Source organism: Lepidochelys kempii, chromosome 2, assembly GCF_965140265.1.
Source record: "Lepidochelys kempii isolate rLepKem1 chromosome 2, rLepKem1.hap2, whole genome shotgun sequence".
Taxonomy (NCBI): Eukaryota; Metazoa; Chordata; order Testudines; family Cheloniidae; genus Lepidochelys; species Lepidochelys kempii.
In genome coordinates this window covers 59,949,195-59,971,917 of record NC_133257.1, presented here as the reverse complement: position 1 = coordinate 59,971,917, position 22,723 = coordinate 59,949,195, and the positions used below count along the sequence as shown (strand labels likewise).

Genomic DNA, 22,723 nt, shown 5'->3' with positions numbered 1-22,723 from the left:
TCAATTTGTTACAAGTCTTATCTGAGTGGGGTCAGTCTGACCCTGCAAGGAGTTCACTGTTTTGAGAGTCAACCTGAGAATGTGTTTTCTGATGCATTATTTTAACAATATTTCAGGTACAGTTCTTTCAGTGCAGCTTTCATTTCACTTTTAAAACCTAAACTCTTTGCAGATGGTAGTTGGGGTACAGGGGAAATAACGGAAAAGTATAGTTGATATAAACAGTCACTTCTACTGCAAACTAGAAGAGTCACAGGAGAAGCAGTTACGTTATCCTACAAAATCATACAAAATCAGCAGCAGTTTTTTATTTGAAAACATGATCATGCATAATGCTTAAAGGTTGTAACTAACTTTGTTTTTGGAGGTGAAAGTTTGTAATTCAAGTTTTTTTAAGAGAAAAAGCTCTTTGAAGACTGTTGTGTGTTCATGTGTGTAAAATACACAATTGTGAGTCCTCTTTATGATCTCATACCACTTTTACCCTGTTGTAACATCACTGACATCAGTGGATGTACACCTGATTTAGACTGATATAAAGAAATGATAACAGAATTAAGTCCAAGTATGTGTGTAAGATACCTACCATATGTATATGTACACACATATAATGGGTATGTCTACATAGGTACATAAGCATTATATCAAAATGTTTGTATTGTACATAATTGCTTTTCATATTGCTAGAACGAAATATAACAATTTTAACTAAAGCTAGCTTCAAATATTAACATTTAGTTGCTTCTCATATGGCAGACATAGAACAGAGCGAGTCCTCAGATGATCAATGATTTATGCAAAAATTCAGAATCTATATATATGATATATAATAAATTGTTTTTTGTGTCTTTGATGTTCCACATCTGACTGTTCTGTATTTTTAATACATTTTGCATTACTAATACAATACTGTAAAATTATTATTCAACACTTTTGCAGTTTCTTAGGTTCTTACTTTTGTTAGTTAAAAGAGAACACAAACTAGTTTAATAATGCCTCCAGGGTTTTCTGAATCTACAAAGTTGTTCAGACTCTTTCCAGACCTCAGTCTGGTAGGATAAAAAAACCAAAAACCTGCCTTGAAGCAATAATTGTCACTGTTTAAAATCTTATGATACCCAAGGGGACAGTAGTTTCATCCCTGCCTTGCCACTTAGCATTGTTGAAAATATTGTTCTGCTGCTTGTTTTTCTGGATTTAGCAGATTAAGGAGTAGTGTTTTAGTGAATACCGAACATCTGTGAAGGCAGTTTCAATTTAATAGGCTGAAACAGACACCATATAATCACTTCTGGGAAGAACTTGAACAAATGCAATCTGTACTCTCTAGTGCTTCTTTTCTTTTCTTTTTCTTTTCTTTCTACAGGTGAATTGTGGCAACTACTAACTGAGCACAAATTATAACTCATGTTTTATAAAATATTTCATTTTCCCCCCCACTACTGATTCTAAAATAGCTTCCAACAATATGCCCAAGGTATTAAAGAACAAGCAAATCAACCTTTCTGGGCTTTAAAGATATTTTCTTTTAGATGGCTGTGCAGAGTGCTTTAAAACTGTTTACAGTTGCAAACCTTTCTACACATTGGATTTTAGCACTTTTTGGAATAACTTTTAATGCCAGAACAACACTTCTCCTTTTAGCTTTTCCTTTCCCAGTTCAAAGAAATGCAACATCTGTCATAATGTAAAATGTAGATTTAATGCAAACGGCAAGTCAGGCACTTGGTAACAAAGTAAAAGATCTTTGGGTGGTTTTTTGTTTTGTTTCTCTCTCACCATCGTATTTCAGTGAACAAGGAAGGAAGCATCTATTTGTTGTATAGGCTTTTATGGGGCACTTATCAGTAGTATCTGAGTTTCTCACATAAATTAATGAATTTATCCTTAAGGCATCCCTTAAGTAGAGAAGTATCACTATCCCTATTTTATAGATAGGAAACTGAGGCACAGAAATTGGCACAAGGTCACATAGGCAGAGCCAGGAATAGAACCCAGCTATCCCAAATCCCGATGCCTGAGAACTTGCATGTACTGGTTATAGAATGCTTACATGTAAGGGAAATGCGGCGCCTCATGGTCTCGGACACCATCCGATGGTCCAGGGACATCTACATCGAGCACATCACCGGCCACAGACAGTACCAGGAGGAATGAGCCGGTACGACATTGTGCACCTACTGTGGGAAAGAGACTGAGAGGCTTTCCCCATCGGACCGTATGAACTGGAACCATAAACCCACTAAACATTAAATCCCACCAAATGAGGGTAGACCCATCCCCACCATCGTATCCACTCACTATACTCTGCCTACTGAACATAGCCGTTGTATGGATAACTTACCCCATATCTCAATGTCTGTACTCTGACTGGTTAAACTTTTACCCCCAGTCGGGGAGATTGCAGATTATTATGTAATCCTTACTCCACCAGCTCCTAAATCGAATTTTACACCCCTTGATAATCTGTACCTTATCCCCTGACAACCAGAAACTTCTATGCTTGAACTCTGTACCGTTTCTTATTTCAACATTATCTTAATTAAAATTTCTGAGGACATCTCCATTTAAAAGAGTGAGTGTGAGAGAAGGGTGGGAGAGTCAGCCAGAATAGAGTGGGGGTGGGGTGGGATGGACACTGTCCTGGTTTGATCAGAATCTGGAAAATAAAACTTTAAAGGAAAGTAGTCCATGAGTTATTTGGAATGTGCTTTTAATCACAGAATGAAGAGACACTGCTGTTAGTTTTAATCGTTACAAAAACCTTGCATGTTCAAGAAGACAATTTTGAAAATAATAGGAGTAACCAACTTTTAGCCCTTGAAAATGTGCTGTTTAAGAAATCCACCTATCAGCATTAAATATTGAGAAGCATAGACTTGTGGTAAACAGTGCAGACCTCTATGCTGTATAAAAACGTTGTGCTTTTTAGCTGCCTCTCCCTTCTTTTCCCCAGGAATGCTGGAGGCAGCCACAGTGTAATCATGGGAAGGTGGGAGTTTGGATTTCAACATGCAAATGTCTCATTTCCGTGCAAACGACTCCTACATTAACACTTTATCAGGATCTCAAGCTGCATCTTTTATCTCTTTTTAGGAAAGTGTCTCTCAGAGGAGATTGCCCTCAATAGACCTGCAATAAAAACTGTTGCTGCCCTGCTTCTGTGCATCCTACTGTGAGGGTCCCAGTGGTCCCTTGGGAATACAAGGAGTTGTGAGAAATAACACACTGGCCACCAGAACAATCCACTCCCTCTACCTTCCCACCAGCACCTCCCACTTCTACTTTATAGCCGCCCTTTTCTCTCCCAAAATCTCAGGTTACTTTGCTAAGAGTTCTCAGAGCTACAGTTTCTGTCCTTGTCTCTGCCTCCAGCTCCTTAAGAGACACCCAGCCCCAGCGATTGGATTGGGCAGCCCGTCTTGACACACCGCTGTGCTGAGTGCTTGAGGACGTGTTTCAACAGATGGTTGGGGTTAGTGTGTGTCATCACATTCGAGTGGGGATTAGGGAAGGGAGGCTGCCTTGCTGGAGCTGTGTGGTCTTCTGCAAGTGTGAGTTGCAAGCAAAAGAAGAGCTACTTAGCTTTTGGGAGAAGAGGGAGGATTCATTTTCAGCAGCTAAAAGAAAAGCAGTTTGTTCAGGTAAAGTAAAAGACATTTAATGCCTCTCCCCACCCCCTTCCCCTTCATGGTTTTGAACGGAATGCTAGCACAGCACACTTGTCAAAGCCAGTTGCTGCTGCCTTATCAATGCAGCTATTGTATGGCTGACAGATAACTGCGACCATAGCTTGATGCTTGGCTGTCTTCATAGAACTAACACTCTTAATGCAGTTAAGGTCACGCTTTTGAAGGTGTAGATTAGAAAATCTCGTTTGGAGCAGTGTATCTACTACTACTGTCTCCCCCTCGCTCTCACACATGTGCTAAAAACCTTCAGTAAGTGAGAGATCGCCAGAGCTATCATAGTAGTTTCATTTCTATGTTTACATTAATGAATTAGTGAAAACCATTGGGGGGAAAAATCCTAGCATGGTTTTTCTGAGATTCTGACAAGATGCTTAACTGCTTTTATGCAGCGTGGACTGTCTGCCTCATTGTGAAACGAACCAAAATGTTTTGAAAGTACATTTGATATGTCTGTAAAGTTTGAAGACTCCTTTATAGAGACCTGGCTGGGCTCCTGATGATTGGAGTATAGTTAGCTTGGCTTACACATGGATTTAAAGTTAGGAAAGAAGCAGAAAACGGAGGAAGTGAAAGAATACAATGTAATACTGCGCTTGCAGCTGCAGCAGAGCAGATGGATGTAATTCATTTGCAGATCTGTTTGTGAAAGTTTTACAAGTCACTGAAAACTAAGTAGTACTGTATCACTATAACGGATCATTAAAGGCTGGCTATATTTATAGATTCTAAACAGGCTATCTGAAGTGTTAATTAAATGTAAAGAGATTTTTACCATTAGGCATGAGGAAAGGCAGAAATTTAATTAGAAATTAGTCACTGTAAGTACTTACTATCACTTTCATTTAATGACTATTAATTTCACTGATATGTGGGGAGAAAAAAAGCCACCAAATTAAATAAAAAAACAAAAAAAGTGATCACAAATTGAATTCTGGATATTTTAGAATTAATCTTCCCAGTTTATTCCTCTAGTCTTTCTTTTGACAGGTACTGAAGGCTGAAGTGGCTTATTTTAAAATAAATCCTTTTAAAAGTCTTCCCTTATGGAGTAACTAAATGATGTGTTCCTTTTGCCACTATGACAGATCTTCCATGCAGTAACTCTCTCACACCTGTGGTGCTCATGAATAATTGGTTTCTCCCACTTGTGAAAGAAATCTAACACTGTCCTCACCATATACAGGTGAGATATTCTGTATACAATCTGTTCTGAAATAAGATCCGTATACAATAAATAAAGATGAAATAATATGAACAATATGAACAATGAAATAAGATCTGTATACAATCTGTTCTGAAATAAGATCCGTTTAGTAGACTGAGCAAGGGGATTTATGGCTGGTACTCAACTGTGTAACGGTGCCCACAAAACCATGTTTCAAGTTGCACATATATTTTTGCCTCAAACCAAAAAAAAAAAAAAAAAAGTCGAACAGACTGTTTGGACACTTTACAGATTGTTCTTAGCTTGTATTTTCAAACACATTCTTTAATAAAACTGTATCCTCACAGCAATTTTAAAGAGAGTATTAACTAAATCCTAATAAGACAGCATAACCTGACTGGTTTCAGAGTAACAGCCATGTTAGTCTGTATTCGCAAAAAGAAAAGAAGTACTTGTGGCACCTTAGAGACTAACCAATTTATCTGAGCATAAGCTTTAGCTCACGAAAGCTTATGCTCAGATAAATTGGTTAGTCTCTAAGGTGCCACAAGTACTCCTTTTCTTTTTGCATAACCTGACTGGGGTTGAGTGAAGAAATTGGAGCATATTGACTTTTCACTCAGCCCAGTTTATCTTTCTAATGAGCAGTGGAAACTTTTGCAGTTTAAAAAAAAAAATACCAAACTAGGCTTGTGTTAAGACCTCCTATACAAGGAATACTCTACTTTAACTTTAAATTTGATTTCTTCACTTTATTCTGCCTGTTTTTGGTTGATGTGAAGTTCCTTAAAACAATTTCTGTCCATGAAGATATGGCTTAGCTTGCTAACAAAGACAAGGTGCAGCAGTTTCAGGAATGTGAATTGCACTGCACATTCTGCAGTCACAGTCTAATTATAAGGCTGCCTTCTCCATGGATTTCTGTCAGATGGGTCATCAGATCTAATCTTTTAAGAAAATGTTTGGATAAATATACTTCCATCTTTTTTATTATTTTACTATGGAAAAATAGTTTGCCCAACACCATCAGAAAAGCTTATGAAGAAAGTGGGGACATTAAATCATGTTTTCCCTTCCCTTCTAATGAGTGGGCTGTTTAAAAGACAATGCCCACAGGGTAGTCCAGCTTCTTGTCAAAATGTAATCTACTGTTCCAGATGGTAAACATTCAAAGACATATTTATGGCGTCTTCCACATACCTCAGTTTGACATTTGTTTTCTTCTTGAGAGCACTTGTGCTGGGTACACATGAAGTTCTCATTAGCATCCTAACAGCTGTAAAAGTGTTCAGAGCTCACAAAGATGTCCCTCATAGTGAGATAAAAATAATCTGAAAAAAGAGCTGGACCAATACAACTGCTGTGCCCCCAACAGATCTGCCGATAGACACACAAGGTCAGAAATTCCAGAGGTACAAAAAAGATCTAAAAATTGCTGCATGAAAACTGCATTTTTTGTTGCTGCTAGTTTGCTTGGTAGAATGTTGAACATCCCAGGCATGTCTGTATTACCAATTGTTCTTGTGATATGGGGAGGTTTACCCTAAATGAAATAGGATTTTTTTTCATGTTCCTCCACAGTGAAGACAGGGTCAGATACAGACTGACTTTGTAGTTGTTTTCCCTAAGTATCTTTTTTTTTTTAACCCACTGCTGCAAGCAAAAGTCAGAGCCCAAGAACTTTGTTTTCTAGCCAGAATGTGTTTTGCTGTGGGTTGTCTTAATTATGTGTCATCTTGTTAATTGTCAGGGGCTTCCTCTTTTTAGCACTTTATAATCGAGGTGGGTGAGCTTGTTCAAGTCATAAGCAGCAGAAGTTGAAGTTTCATATTGGCATGCCTTCCTTGAGCTTTCACTGGCGTGACTCAGTTTTAGAGAGAGAAGCTTAAATATGCTTGGTGTAAACTCACATTTTTTTAAAAAGTTGGTATTTTTCCAAGTGGTGTGTAAATACTTTAAAAAAAACAAAAACAGGCTAAATAGGACAGTGTTAGTAGGAAAGGGATATTTATGGCAAGTATTGGTGTGAGAGTTATAATCACAGTTCTCACTCCAGGCAGGGACTGATAAAATCAAACTATTTAAAATGCTGTGATGCTGGGACATTATTTCCAAATGTGGAAGACATTATAAACCCACACTCATAGGAAGTTAGGCAGCTATGGAAAGAATGATTTTTGAATGATTTGCAAATTCTATTCTGACTAGATCATTTTATTACAGAGAATTATTATCTAGTATTCTGTACATTACAGAGTGCATTCAATTTTATAGTACTGTCCAAGGAGTATGACGAGTTTTAAATGTTATGTAAGGACAGGGTTTATCTTTATCCATACAAGGTTTCACCCTTGTCATGGATGTCATGAGAGTCATGGATTTCATGATTTTCCTGGCTTTTTAAAAATATATAAAACCATGGCATTTAGGGATTTATTTGAGAGGGGAGGTAAATTGATGCGATAACAGTTGAGGACTTCACTCTGACTGCCCTGAGAGCTGCAAAATTAACAGGGAATGGGAATTCAGTGACAATTCTATGGTGAAGCAAAAAGAACAAAGGTAGTGGACTTTTCTGCTAAGGTGTTTGCCTCAATATCTCGTGGAAGTGTGTTCATGTTCAAAAATGCCTCATTAGTTTTCTTTTGAGTCTCCCCAGGTTCTTGTATTATGAGAAAGTGCCCAACTTACCATCTGTAATCCTTGAAGATTCATAACACTAAGAATATCTATCTTCACAACTAAAAGGCCTTGACAAGTGATCCTATTTACACAAATATCTGGAGTTACTCTCAATATCTGGAGTTCCCCAAAATCAGAGTGGTCATTCAAACAGCTTTGTGGGCAAGGCTTAGGCCTGCTCTACACGGGGCGTGGGGCAACTTAAGTCGGTCTAAAGTTACGCAACTTCAGCTATGAAAATAGCGTAGCTGAAGTTGATGTACTTAGAGCTACTTACCACCGTGTCTTCACTGTGGTAGGTCGACTGCTGCCGCTCCCCCATCGACTCCGCCTACACTTCTCGTTCCGGTGGAGTACCGGAGTTGACAGGAGAGCGCTCGGCGGTCAATTTATCGCGTCTTCACTAGACATGATAAATCTTCATTAGACATGATAAATCGACCCCTGCTGGATCCATTGCTCCGGAAATAAGTGTAGACATGCCCTTAGGGAGTTTGGATAGGTCTTTCATAGATTCTGGAGTCAGAAGCGACCTAGCAATCAGCCAGTCTGACTTCCTTCATAACATAGGCCATAGAACATCCCCAAAACATCCAATCTTGATTTAAAATTTGCCACTGATGGGGAAACTTCCACAACCCTCGGGGTTCCCTTTATTCTTCTGTGTGCTTATTGACACGTGGTGTTTTGAGGCTCACCCCGGCAAGTAAGGGGTTCCGTCACTATCTATCTGCCTTGTAACTAGAGCCCTGTGTGGATACAAAAAGGTGTATTCACATCTGATCTGCAAAAATTGTCTGCAGATTTGCAGGGCTCTAAACTCCACAAGCCATTGTGCAGCCTCACTTCTCCCTAGAGACCTCCTGCCCTGCTACCTGCTTTCCCCTGCTGTACCTCCTTTCCCGCTACAATTCGGGGGTTGCCAGGCATCTGGCTTTTGACCAGAACAGCCAGTGAAAAGTGACCCCGGTTGGCGGCACAGTGGGGCTAAGATAAGTTCTCTGCCTGCCTTGGTTCCACGTGGCTTCCGGAAGCAACAGCGTGTGCCCACTCTGGCTCCTACGTGCACTGCCCCTGCCCCAAGCACTGGCTCCACAGCTCCCATTGGCCGGGAACCACATCCAATGGGTGCTGCGGGGGTGACACCTGCGGATAGGACAGCGTGCAGAGCCGCCTGGCTGCACCTCTGCGTAGGAGCCAGTGCGGGGGGGGGGGCATGCCACTGCTTCTGGGAGCTGCCTGAGATAAGTGCTGCCTGAAGCCTGCATCCCTCACCCCCTTCCGCACACCAACTCCCTACCCCAATTCTGATCCCCCTCCCACCCCTTGAACCCCTTGTCCCCTCAGAGTGCCCTCCTGCACCCCAAATCCCTCATCCCCAGAGCCCACACCCCTAGCTGGAGCCCTCACCTCTCCTGCCCCCACCCTTGGCCCCAGCCTGGAGCCCCCTCCTGCATCCCAACCCCTCATCCCTGGCCCCACACCGGAGCCCTAACCCCTCCTGCACCCCAACCCTCTGCCCCAGCCCAGAGCCCCCTCCCACACTCCAAACCCCTTGGCCCTGCACCCCAAACCCCTCATCCCCAGCCCCACCCCAGAGCCCTCACCCCCTCCCGCAGCCTGCCCTGGCCCAGTGAAAATGAGTGAGTGAGAGAGGGTGGGGGAGAACAAGCAACTGAGGGAGGGGGGATGGAGTAAGTAGCAGGCGGGGCCTCAGAGAAGAGATGGGGCAGGGTTGAGCCTAGGGGCAGGGGAGTGGGAGGGACAAGGGTGTACGGTTTTCTGCAATAAGAAAATTGGTAACCCTAACACCTGTATTCAGTTGTGGCAGCTCTAATGCATGCAGCCAGTGCCACCTGCTCGTTTAAAGAACAGCCTCACCTTCAAAATGGCACTTGGCTCACTCCCTTCTGGGAGTTGTAGTTTACCTCCTCCCTCAGAGCAAGTTGGGGACTACAACTCCCCGAATGCGCAGCGTGCTGCTGCGTGACTCACAGAGAGCTGAGCTGAAACCTACAGGCTGGGTGACAGCCGCTACGTTCGGGTGAGCGTGTGCCACAGAGCCCTATGTGGATACAAAATTTGTATCTGCATCCGCAAAAATGGTCTGCGTATATCTGCGGATACAAAGCGCTCTACTGGGTGTCTTATAGCTGTTCAGCTTTGGTCCAGAATTCTGATCCCAACAGCCTGCCAGTAGCCCACAAGCCACACCCTGGCTTTTGCACAACCTGGTTATTTTTTGCAGGCTGACCTTAGTATCCTGCCAGTCCCAAATTCGCTCCCACATCATGCTGCTGCAGGGACCAGGCCCTCTCACTGGACCCTCATAAAGAAAGTGTTACATTTGCTGCCTTTGCAGAGACAATGAAACATTCCAACCTGTCAGCTTTCCAGAAGCATACACTTTACTGAAATTACACAGTACTGATGATTTGTAATGAAATCAAAATAAAATGATTAGCAAAAGAGCATGGTTTAAGGGATAAAAAGTAAAAGAGAGAAAGGTAGAGATGGCTATGAGAAAATAAAAGTGAAAACAGACATATAAAAGTCTAAAACTTAATCTAGCAAAACACAGTTTTTGTTCAAGATGGTTTCTCTCACCCCCAGTCTCCTTTCTAGCCTTTACTGGCTAGCCTGGTCAGGATCCGTCACAGAGATCAAATTGTTTGTTTTCTTTGTCTCCTAAGGTGAAGGATAAAGATTGGAGTCTCTCTCTGTTTCTTACGTAACCCTTTTGCCAAATGGCGTTGACAGCAACAAGGGCCAGCTTCAATATCTAGGGGTTCTCTATACATACAGAACCAGCTCAATCTCCCACCCAGTAATCTGGAAAAACCTAATACTACTCCTGGGCACTTCTAAAACACAACACTTCCCCACTCCCAAGCACTGAGTCTGTGTATAACAATAAAGAACTTTTAATAAAAGGGAAAGGGAGCCAAGTGTTAATTTGGGAAAACACCACTACCATATTCAAAGGCATGAGACCATAAACAAATGCAACTCCACAGTGCATTGGGCAAGTCTTTTGCCTCAGTTTCCCACCATGTGGGGGAAAGTCCAAAGAATGACTGTCCCTTTAACACCCTTCACTGCATCTCACTCGCAGTTGGCTATCCTTGATTAGCAAAGCCCTGGAGTTCTTAAGTGTGTTCACAGGGGTTCACCTGCCACCCAAGAAGTGAGCAGGGACATCAAGCAATGTCTCTGTGGTTGCTGTGCACCTCTTCTACTGGCTGTTTGCTGCCGCCTCCGCTGCCACTGGTCACATGCTGCGGCTGCTTTACATTGCTGTTGCAGGTTGCTCACTGACATTTCTTCAGTCCCATGTTCTGAGGTTCTACTGCTTAATTCAGATCCCTAGTGACTTCACTGAGTAGCAGGGAACTTCACTGCCACAGCCTCTGCATTGTCTTTCATCTCACCATTGTTCCTACACCGCATCTAAGGCATAGCTCGTAGACCTAATCATTAGTGATTCAGATCTGGTAATCCCTGAATAGAAATAATGACTCTCAACTGAGTCTAATCAATTCTGTTATAAGCACTGGAGAGGGGAAGGTCAAATGTTGTCAAGAACTCTTTAAGCAGAGTCCACACACCCCTCATCATCACTGGGATTTGGCATCCCTACCCCCTGCTAAGTGAGTGAGGTTCAGTTGAGAGTGACCCTCTCAATCAGGACAGGCTAAGTAAGTTTTGCTGCCCTTTACTCATACAATAATGACAACTACATTTCATTACCCCTGCATTCAATGATTTGTAACCCAACACCAACCAAAAGTGATCATTTTTGCACAGCAGCTCTGTCATTCTGCGTGTAAGCGGGGGAATAGTCCCGCTATTGTGGGGAACTTTCCTGGCTTTTGCCTACCCCGGTGAAGTGGGCTAGCAAAAGGATCTGAGTCCTTGATTCCACTTCCTTTACCCAGAGGCCTCCCTGCCCTTGAGGACTTCCCTTCCACTCTCCTGTCTGGCAGAGTCCTCGTAACCCCGACAAGGTTGGGCCCAGGATTTCTGGGGGCCTTGACCCCCCCAACCATGCTGTGGTCACCTAGGACAGGGGCTAGGGTGTTCCCACTCCAGGGAACTCTTTCTGCACTGGGCACTTCTCTGACCCACTGATTATTACACACAATTTAAAGCAATGCAAGTTATTTAATTAACAATTACTTTTAAAAGAATAAGGAAAAATGGGAAAGGTTAAAGGAAACACATCACCCTGCTCTGTGGCAGGGAACATCACAAACAGTGTCTCTGGAACGTCAGGGCAGTTCACAGTCTGTTCCTTGTAAGTCCCAGGCCTTCTTCTCAAGCCCTGGCGATGCTGCAGGGATGCTGTGGGTTGGACACTTGCTCTGGTGGTGGCCACACGCTCTCAGGCTCTAAGTGGTAGGACCCTTCTTCCCAGTGTCACCCCTGCCCTGTTGGGGTTACGATTCAAGCCTGGCCTGCAGAGCCTCTTGGCTGAGGTATCTCCCTGTGCTGGGCCTGCTGCCCAGGGTCCCCCTCGACCTCCCCAGCTGCTCACCACACCCAGCTCCAGATTGCTCCAGCCCCAGCTCACCACTCTGTCTCTGCACTGCTGCTACTGCTGCTGCTCTGCCTCCAGCTCCCTGGGCTGCTTCTTTGGCCCCCCCTGGCTCTGGTTGCTGCAGCTCTGCTCCCAGGACAGGTCTGCTCTGCAGGCTGCTTCTGTGACTCTGCTCACAGCACTGACCTGCTTCCTGGGCTGCTTTTCTGGCCACTGCAGCTCTTCTCCCAGGGCAAGTCTGCTCTCTCTGGGCTGTGCCTCTGGCTTTGGGGCTCTGCTCCAGCACTGGGTCTGCTCCCTCTGGATCTGGCACAGCTCTGCTCCCCAGCTCAGCTTGGGCCCCCTGCTTTCTCCTTAGCTTGGCTCCACTCTGTCTGACCCAGGCAATTCCAGCTCCCACAGGGGAAGGGACCTCCCTGGCCTCCTGACTCCCTGATTAGAATCATAGAATATCAGGGTTGGAAGGGACCTCAGGAGATCATCTAGTCCAACCCCCTGCTCAAAGCAGGACCAATCCCCAGTTTTTGGCCCAGATCCCTAAATGGCCCCCTCAAGGATTGAACTCACAACCCTGGATTTAGCAGGCCAATGCTCAAACCACTGAGCTATCCCTCCCCTCCTGCCTGCCCTGTCATTCAGGCTGACCTGAAGCACTGGCCTCTCCCCATTGTTCCTGGGGACTGTCAGTCTCAGGGTCCTGATTTCCCATAGACCCTTCCCCTTTTAGTACTGGGAGCTAGCCAACCAAAACACCTCCCCTGAATGTTAGTAAGGGGGCAGCAGTCGCCTTACATGTTCATCAAGGCAGAGTATGTGTGGCTATGCAAACGCAATCTGTTCCTGAAGTTTTTTCCACCAGCTCATCACTCGATGTCAGGGGAGAACTCATTCAAACCCTACTTACACGTATATCCCCAAAGAGATGGCTTTGTCTTACAAATCAGGAGGGCCTCCTGGGGATTCAGACTTCTGGGTCTCTCTGGGGTTCAGAAGCCTGGTTAATTCTCTATCTCTCAGTTCAGGATCACAATAACCCCCACCAGTTTAGCTCAATGGCTTTGTTTACTGTTAATATGTGTCTTGAGATAGCTTGGACAGACCTGTTTATCACCTTTCACCTAGGTTTGGCTATCTGGTCTTAAACATGTTTTAGTAACATCATACCGAGGGAATTCATAACTTCATATATATTCTTAACACGTGCATTTTATAATATAAATAATCAGCATGTTGTTAGCTTTCATATGATACCTTACAAGGCATATTTTTATAAATATTATTGCAGTAAGGTGTGAGTACAGGGGTAGCTGCGGTCACAGTGCTGAAGCTCTGAACCTTTTCAGACTTGACCATCACTAATCATTTGGTTACAGTGAAGCATTTTTGTAACAGTTGATCTTTTTAGTAAGACTTCCATGACTTTCCTAAAAATGTGCCTTAGCATATTTCCAACCCTGAGCATTGCACAAATTTATCTATAACTACAAATTACATTACAAAGTCTATTTTTGTGAATATTTTAGGCCTCCTAGCAAAGATAATATTGGTGGAACCCCCAAACACATCTTGCTGCTATCTCCCTGTTTTACATTATCATGTTGAGACACTAAAAAATTGAGACACAATAATTTTCCTGAAAACTAGGTTTGCATGCTCCAAGATAGAGCTGTGTCAGCCCTATGAGAATCAGGGCTGTCCTGTGGATTTAGTTGACTAGTTGCTTTTTGGACCCAAATATCAGAGGAATTATTAGAAATATCCAATTTTCCACAGAAATTTTAATTTTTTAATTGAAAAGCTGAACACCTGAAAACTGAAAAACTTCAATTCTGGTGATTCATGAGAGTTGTCATTCTGGTGCCTCACACTCCAGTTCTCTATACGAAGGACTCCCTGGTAGGACTACATTTCCCATGATGCACCACAGTGAAACATGGCAGTTGTGTGGCTGCAGTGCATCATGGGAAGATGAAGTTCAGCTGGGGTGCCTTGCCCATGGAGAAGAATGGGAGCACTTTGGTACATGAATGGTGAGTACTTGGTTCTGGAGAATGGGCATGTGGGGGATTAGGAAGGTTACTTTCCTCAAGAACCTCCACAAAAATGGGCTAATGGTATGTTCCAATATTGTAATTTCAAAGTTTGAAGCTGATCATTATTACAGCACATGCACTGCTTTCAGTTACTTTCATTGAAAAAGAGAAAAAAGTGTTAATGAGCCTATGAACGTAAATGTCTGTAGTATTACCAATTGCAGTACTTGCACTTTTAATACAGGTCTTGTGATATTTAGTGTTGTTCTTAAAGCCCCAACTATTGGGATCAAGAGGTTACATGAGAATCTGAGCTCATTTTTAAAAAAATCTAGCCCTCATGGTTGCAGAGAAAAACTCGAAAAAATGAAGGTACTGCAACCTAAAGTTTCACAAACTGGAAGGCAAGTAAATAGAACCCAAAATATATTTTAAAAGCAATAAAAGCCTTATCACTTTTAAGCCAGTCTCATCATTTGTGAATGCTTGGGATTGGCAATACTGTATCCGCAATTTACAAATATATTTTAAAAAATGACTTTTGCCCTTTCTCATTGTGGCATTTCTGTGGCATTTCTGAAACATTTCTTAATAAAACTATAGGCTTTTTAATGTTTTATTGCAACAGACAGCCAGCACACTGTAGAGCTGTGTGTAACAACAGAGCCTTGTAATGAGGATGGAGTCTCAAGCATGGACAAACATGATGACTAAGGGGATAAATGTGTGTAGTTTCATAGAAAAAATATCTGGTTTCACGGAGAGAATTGCTCCATTGTGACTCAGAATATTGAAGTGTCTGTTTACCGCTTCTATACTTTTAAATGAACTCTGAAGAGAAACTATTACAAAGAAGGAAAAGAGAAGCAGAACTATACATTGAATTGCTGCTTTGCAAAAGCACCTTTAATTATTAGAATATGTCTTTCAGCTGAGCATAAGGTTGAGTGTAACAGGAAGATGAATGAGGCCTTTGGGTTTTAAAGTTAGCCTGCAAGCAAGGGATGATGAGTAAATGGGGGTGAGCATTAACTTGCTCTAAATGGCTTTGAAATAGCTCTTCCCCGTTGCTTGAATCTGTCATCTTCACCTTCCACAGGATGAGCGTTCAACTTTTTATAGAATTTACTGAGACTCTGGATTTCAAAGATGAGGAGAAGAGCTGGTTAAACCGTTTTAGAGCATAATTGGAGATGAATTAAGTCACTTTTCCTACTTTCAAATTATCAATGAAAAGACTTAGTTGTTTACAAAATTAAAGCCCTGAACCTGCAACTGGATCTACTAGTTCAGACCAGTGCACATGTTAGGAGCTTCATCCAAGTCAAAGGGACTCTACAGGGGTTTGTGACGGCCGATAATAATTGGAGTATCTAGGGCCTACTTCATTTATTCTAAATTATTTGACTGTATTACAACAAAGTATGTCTGCAACACCCACTGCTGCCACCTGATAGAATATCTCCAAAGATACAGTGCTTACCTGTGCTTAATTTGTGCCAGGGCTTGACAAGGCTGAGTCCCGGCACCTCAAGACTTGGCAGTTCATAGCCCCAGCACCTCTGGGCTTGCTGCATCAGTTGTGAATGTAAAAAAAAATTGCTTGAGCCTCAGCCCCTTTTTCATTACAAATTAAGCACTGGTGCTTACTGGGTTGGGGGGGCATGGGAATGGAGGAGAAATATAAAGGGATCAAAGATCTTGCAAGTCACATATAGGGAGTTGCTGGGGTTAGGAGAAGGAAGAAATCATGGGGGGAGGGGAATATTTGACTTGGGGGAAGGAGAAGGAGAATGGAAGATGGAGAAAAAAGATGCTGAAAGGTTCAATATCATATGTTTCATGATTTAGCTGTTCTAAACCTTTTGAGGATTGCCTCCCACTAATTTGGCTGCGTGGGAGGCATGCCAGTCCAAAATTAGAGAACAGCAGTGCCATAATAAATTGAACATACAATAAATAATAAGTACAGAATGCCTCTTCACTTTCAGTTTTCCCAAGGACTGCATAACGCAAAGATGTTAGATTTCAAAGTAATCCTAGAGTGTTGATGGGTTTTTTTAAAAAAAATATTAAATATTAAATCAATCATTGAATTCCATTTTATCAGAAACTTTCCTTAATTGTTGTCATTCTCCATTATTTCTATTAAAGAGAATAGATTAGCTCTAATATATTAATTCTTTAATCTATATCTAACATAATAGATAAGAAAATATACTCTGGATTCCTATGATCTTGTTTACATTTGGAGTCAGTGTATTAACTGAGATTGTATCAATATCTGCTTGGTCACCAGAATGAGGGATTAGAGGGAGTGGATTACCATAGTTAGAGCAATAAAAATGTTCTGAAGTAAACTCAAATTCTGTTTATCTGCCAGGCATTATGCTAGTTCCTTTTATCTTAGTATCAGTAGAAAGTCAACATTCTTATCTCACTGTAACTTTGAGCCTATAGCTGGCATGCAGACTCATAGGCTAAGGCTTCCTCTACTCTGTTGCTGTGTGAATTCAGATTCCAGTTCATAGTGATACTGAAGAGTCTTGATCCCTGTCTCACTGGTACAGAGAGGCTCCTTGGGAGTGTGCCTGCAGTGGGAGAGGGGAAAGTTAAGGGAGGTGGAAGAGAAAAGTCAGAATATGTGTTCTGTGGACACCAGACTCCACAAACAAATAACAAGTAGCTTCATTCAGGAGCATGTGCAGGAGACATAATAAAATCAAACCAAAAAAACTCCCCAAAAGCCACAAAAACAAGCAAGTGTGCCTTTTAAGTTTTCCTCCAGTTTACCATCTTGCATTCCCATTGTGTCCTTCAATTCCTTCTCTTCGTATAAACAAATCTCTACCTGCATTTTGAATGTAGAGCTTGTCTGCACCACAGCAACATGACATACTTACAATGTGGTTGTCCCTCAATACATTTTAGAGAGTTCTATCTTGCAGTGTAAACAGAATCTAGTGGAGCAGATTATAATTTTGTGCTATATTTAAAGCTGCATTGCTGCTCGGGAACTCTGTGAGGTTCCTTTTTGGAAACCTTCTCCTGCATCCTTTCATTTGGTGCACCAGGGATTCCTCCATCTGCCTCACAAGAGAAAGAGAGGTTGTGGCCTTCAAACCCTCTGAATCCCCTGGAATCCTTGGGGGCACAGGGTCATCCATATGGAGGTGCTGAGCCCCCGTGGCTCTGTTCTCTGATAGTGTCTCTCTCCCCTGCACTTAAGCATGTAGGATTAACTGTTTTCCCTGACTGCCACAGGGCATGGGGTAGAGGGATGGAGGGGACTATGTGCATTCTTCCTACCTCTGCCCTATCACTCCCTGTGCATGCATCAATGGATTCATGGAGTTGATGTAGGGATAGCGGGAGTGCTGTTGTGGAGGCATTTGACCCCTCCCCTCACCCTTCTGCATGAGGAGAGTGAGATCTGCAATTATACTCTCAAATGAAACTAGCACACTTTTGATTTTTCACCTGTTCTGTTTTAGAGTAGACTCAATAAACATAGCTTAAACAAAACTGTTAACTAAATACTTAGTGCAGATCGCACACAGCTGTTGAAGCTGCTGCAGTAGATACTGGAAACTTTAGTGCATTACAACACACAATTCTGAACCAAACCCCTGACAGCTGGAATGTTGCTACTGCCAAAGGTGAGCCAATCCCTATGCTGATGGAAAGAGGAAAGTATTTATATACAACAGTATAACATCACAGCTTTCTCTGCAACTTGTGCTCTACACCATGGTGCTGGGCACCATAAACAAACGTGGACGGATAGATAAGGAACTGCTAGAGCTGGCAAAGTAGGAATATGAATTGTAGCGGGCAGAACAACCTAAGAAACACAAGACTCTTCCAGGAAGAATTTTTTTTAAATACAAACTGGGCTTTGCCCTAGTATTGATGGTTACTTGGATGGAGTGAAGCATATTTGGTTACATGCTTAGCTTGTTGGCCCTGCTGTTAGATGATATTTAGACATCTGGTTCTGAATATCATCTAGCTTAAATATCAGTCTGATCCCACCTCCCTCCAGCCCCCTTACCATATGATCCCATCTCATGAAAGATCCAGTTTCTTTCCTGACTTTCAAGGACAGAGTACCGTTTCCACTTCCCTGATTTTCAGTATCTTCAGGAAATAAGTGGCTAGCCCACTCACTCATCTTGCATCTAATGGTCAGATTAATTCTGGGGATCTCTCAGTCCTACAGTTAAAGGGCTGGGAGGAAGACTGTTTTCAGACTTATTGCAGGAGAAGAGAACAGCCGCAGCCAGAGTAGGTGTGTGCAGAAAAATGTCTCCCAAAAGACAGCTCTAGGAATACCAGGGAAAAGGGCATCTAGGCTGGGAAGGCAGAAAGTTCCAGAGCATGCTGAAGTCTTCACCTGTTGCACATTCACCTGGGAAACTGGTGTTGTGGGGGGTCTTCCCTCTGATACAGGTGTGTGGGAAGTGGTTGTTTATTATTTTCCCTTAGAGGAATGGAGGAACTTGGGTGGGTGCACTGGAGTCACCTGAAGAGTAGGCTTTACTCTTCCCCTTCCAACAAAGGGGTGTGTTTGCCTCTATCCCTTCCACTGCAAGCTTGGGAAGAAAATAAATATCTCCATCTATCAGTGTCTCAGGTCACTGGTGATCAGTGCTTCTCCTGTACCTCTCACCTGGACCAGCCACAAGTGAATTAGCTCAGGCTCTGCTGCTATCTCCTGACAAATGACACTAATAATCATGCCATTTAGCAAAATGGATTATTTGATTGGCCCATCTCTACATTCGGGTGTCTCTCGTGGGCGTGGAGAGGTGGCACTGCAAAAGTGAAAATGCTAAGTTTCGCCAAGTTAGTGGTTAGTGTGGAGGGACAGGTTTCTCAAACCTTAAAGCCTACTTTTACTTTTGGTTGCCTTTTTATGAGAGGTGGAAGAAAACTTGCTTCTCTTTTTGGAGTTTCATATAAAACTAAAATCTTTTGAGGCTGAAACCATGTAATTTCAGGGGACTGTGCAGCCTATCATGCACTTGGAAAGATGGGATGGAAGGACATGTTGGGATGCCGCTAGCACACCAGGGATTGATAAAATTAGAAAAGCCCAGGCGGCACCAGTTCCCCATCTCTCTCCCTCTCTCCTGCTGTATGCAGTATGTCAACTGTCTAAATGGGCCATCTTGATTATCAGTACACAAGTTTTTTTTCTCCTCTTAATTAATTAGCCTCTGACAGTTTGTGTGGCAAATTCCACCTTCTCTGTATGTATGTATATATATCTCCTTACTATATATTCTACTGAATGCATCTGATGAAGTGGGCTGTAGTCCATAAAAGCTTATGCTCTAATAAATTTGTTAGTCTCTAAGGTGCCACAAATACTCCTGGTTTTTTTGCGGATACAGACTAACACAGCTGTTACTCTGAAACCTGTCCTCCTCTAAGATTTTTACCCTGTGGCTCTCCTAATGTAGGACTTTGTCACTGTTTTCTGGTGTTGGAAAGAAGCTTCAAATGAAAGCACAAAATGCTACAAAAGATTTCTAATGAATGTAAGCAAAAATGTGAATTTAGCTAGTTTCAGGGATGTTTCTGTACAGTTCTATTCTCTGCTTAACCACTTTGGCCTCTGTTGTCCTTTTTTGTTGATTGAGGTTAAGTGGGAAATATTGCAACTTCAGCTTCCCCAGTTTAAAATAGAATATTTTCCATCATCCATTTTCATTTTTCCAGATATGGCAGTCATCTTTCCTTAAATCAAAACAGTTACATTGGCTCTCTCTAGGGGACAGAATGGTTTGAGGGACTGGTAATGGGATACAGAGCCTTTCTCCTCTGGGCCATTTCATCCTAATGTAGAGCCATAGTAACCATTGATGAGTAAATCTCAGAAACAAAACATGTGTTTACCTGAATCTACTGCCTACTTCCCAGCCTCTGCTTTCCTCTGATCCTGTGTTGTGGGTATTAAGAGCTGATGTAAAGATCTGCATATTTGCAGTGAACAACTAATTGTATTGATCCTACAAAACCCAGGAACTATGCTACATATTTTTGAGCATCATCTACTGGCGCCGTATCTACTAATTGTTCACATATAGAGTGGAGCACACTGGTATCGTAACAGTGGATGTTTCCATCTTTCCTTGGCTACAGCAGTTGCCTTCAAGGAGCACCTGGAAGAGCTCCACATTGGAGAAATCTGTTGAGAGAAAGATTTGCACCCCTAATTACAACACGCTTTGTGGGGGAGACTCCTTGCTCTGTCCTCAACTGCAACACTCTTCAGGGAAACAGGTCCACATATAACTCTCCCTCTTGCCCGCTCTGCCATTAGGGTAGTATACCCTTAATTTTGCACTCTGAGGAACCTTCATTTGCAATGCCACACACAACTATATGTTTTGGAATGCCACTATGAGATAAGCCCAGAAGCAATGGGACGAGGTGAGTGTGCAGCAGCAGGAAATAACCAACCATTTCTTAACCTCACATTTCATTTTGGTTTCAGAGTAGTAGCCGTGTTAGTCTGTATTCGCAAAAAGAAAAGGAGGACTTGTGGCGCCTTAGAGACTAACACATTTATTTGAGCATAAGCTTTCGTGAGCTACGGCTCACTTCATCGGATGCATTCAGTGGATGAGCATAAGCTTTCGTGAGCTACAGCTCACTTCATCGGATGCATTCAGTGGAAATTGCATTTCCACTGAATGCATCCGATGAAGTGAGCTGTAGCTCACGAAAGCTTATGCTCAAATAAATTTGTTAGTCTCTAAGGTGCCACAAGTCCTCCTTTTATTTCATTTTGGGTTAGTTCTTATTTTTATTAGCCACCTCCTCTTTCTCTCATCACAAACCACAGTAACACAATTAACACTAACTGGCACCCTTTGTTAAAAATCTCATTAGAGAGGCTGAGGTTAGCCTTTTACCCCTGTGGATGAAGATTGAGACACTTGTAAAATAGTGGGGAGAAGTTTGGGGAGAAGCACTCTGCTGCTGCCTATGCTGTACACGTTCTGTAAGAGAAGACTTCAGTTTCCTGGCCTGTCAATCAGGCTCTTTGTAGAAACATTACGTTAACACAGATTATTTTTTAAGAAAGTTGCTTCCTCTGTTATAAAGAGGTAGCACTAGATACTCCCAATTTTCAGTTAAAGCTATTGTGCTTCAAATAAAGTTATGCTTGACATCCTTCCTAGATTTATGCTGGATACTTATAGAACAATATATGAAAACGACCCTGCTGTATATCTAGACGTTTGTCACTTTCTTTCTAATCTTGCATAATCTTTCCTAATCTACCGCTAAATAGTTAATTCTCCTAAATGTGAAGCTCCAGGCCAAGTATTTCTGTAAAATTAGTTCATGAGTCATGACTGACTTCCTCTAACTGCCCTGTAGGTCTCCAGCAGCACTCACCTGCTAGCAACCACCTTTGTTGTCCTTCTTTTTCAAACTGCTTCTTTGCTTTCCGCCTGAATACAAAACTATCCAAAATGTTTGTAACCATGGAAGCCAAAGCCAAGTGAGATTTATCTGGGCTTGGGGTTTTGTTACAAACCTAAAATTTGAGTCAAGTCCACCAAAAGTTTTTGAGACTCCTTTAGCTGAGTTTTGTGACCCTTGAATTGCCTAGGGTGAATTTCAAATTAACCTCAACCATGGTTAGACATTTTCAGGGTCATTTAGAACTGAAATTCAAAGTAAACCTCTGATGCTATACATTATCGCAGAACTTCACACGGCTCTTCATGTTATAGCATTCGTTTCTGCACATTGATTATCACCCATCATTGATATCGGCAGTGTTTCTCTTCCCCCTATTGCGTGGTGCCTGTTCCTTCGGCAAACTCTGTGTCATGGTATTTTAATCCTCAGAAAAGTTGCTTCTTCTATGCCTTTATTGTTCTAGTATCCTTAATTTTAAATTATGTAATGAATGTATACATGAATATACATTACTAGCATTTATATTGAAGAAGGTTATTTTTAGCTGCCTTTTAATTACCTTCCCTCTACCTCTGACTAAAGGGTTAACCAGTATAGCTTGGATTTATTAATTTGGTATATAGCTCCTTTTAAGAATTTTTTACCCACTAATTTAATAATTAGTCTAGGTAATTTGATTTTTCCAGTGAGTCAGTCTGCTGATTTTCACCTGGTTGAGTCAGCTCATATCTATTCTGCTTTTCCCCAAAAAGCTCCTGGTTGGCTGAAATTAAAAACTTTATGAATGGCATCAGCTGTTTGTCAATTTATTCTCTGCTAAGCTTTTCTTAGGAACATACTAATTCTACCAGCAGCTGGTGTTGTCTTAGAAAACACAGTTTTTAAGTTCTCCTTTCTCTTTATTTCAAGGCAAATATGGGATTCGCTGTGTTCGGGAGAGAGAATGATTGCTTGAGACCCAAGAGGTTAAAGAGAATGAGAGCCAGGAGCATCCTGGGTTTTAATCTGAGATAAACTGCTGATTTCTCTGTGACCTTGTGCAATTGATTTGACCTCCTTGTGCATTATTCACCCCATTTAGAATATTGGGTAAAAAACAGTCTTCATTGAAAACCAGATTCCACATCTGAGCTTCATTTCCCTGAGTAATAAAAAGTGACAGGTT

The 22,723-nt window shown here is 42.2% G+C and overlaps 1 protein-coding gene across 1 annotated transcript in view; it reads left to right on the top strand.

The window, feature by feature from the left end:
* The first annotated feature begins 3,379 nt into the window (after window positions 1-3,379).
* Window positions 3,380-22,723, top strand: part of SULF1 (sulfatase 1) — a 176,451-nt gene continuing 157,107 nt past the window's right edge. Inside the window, exon 1 of the mRNA XM_073330899.1 lies at window positions 3,380-3,644. The gene's annotated coding sequence lies outside the window, so the exon portion shown is untranslated. The remainder of the gene's footprint in view (window positions 3,645-22,723) is intronic.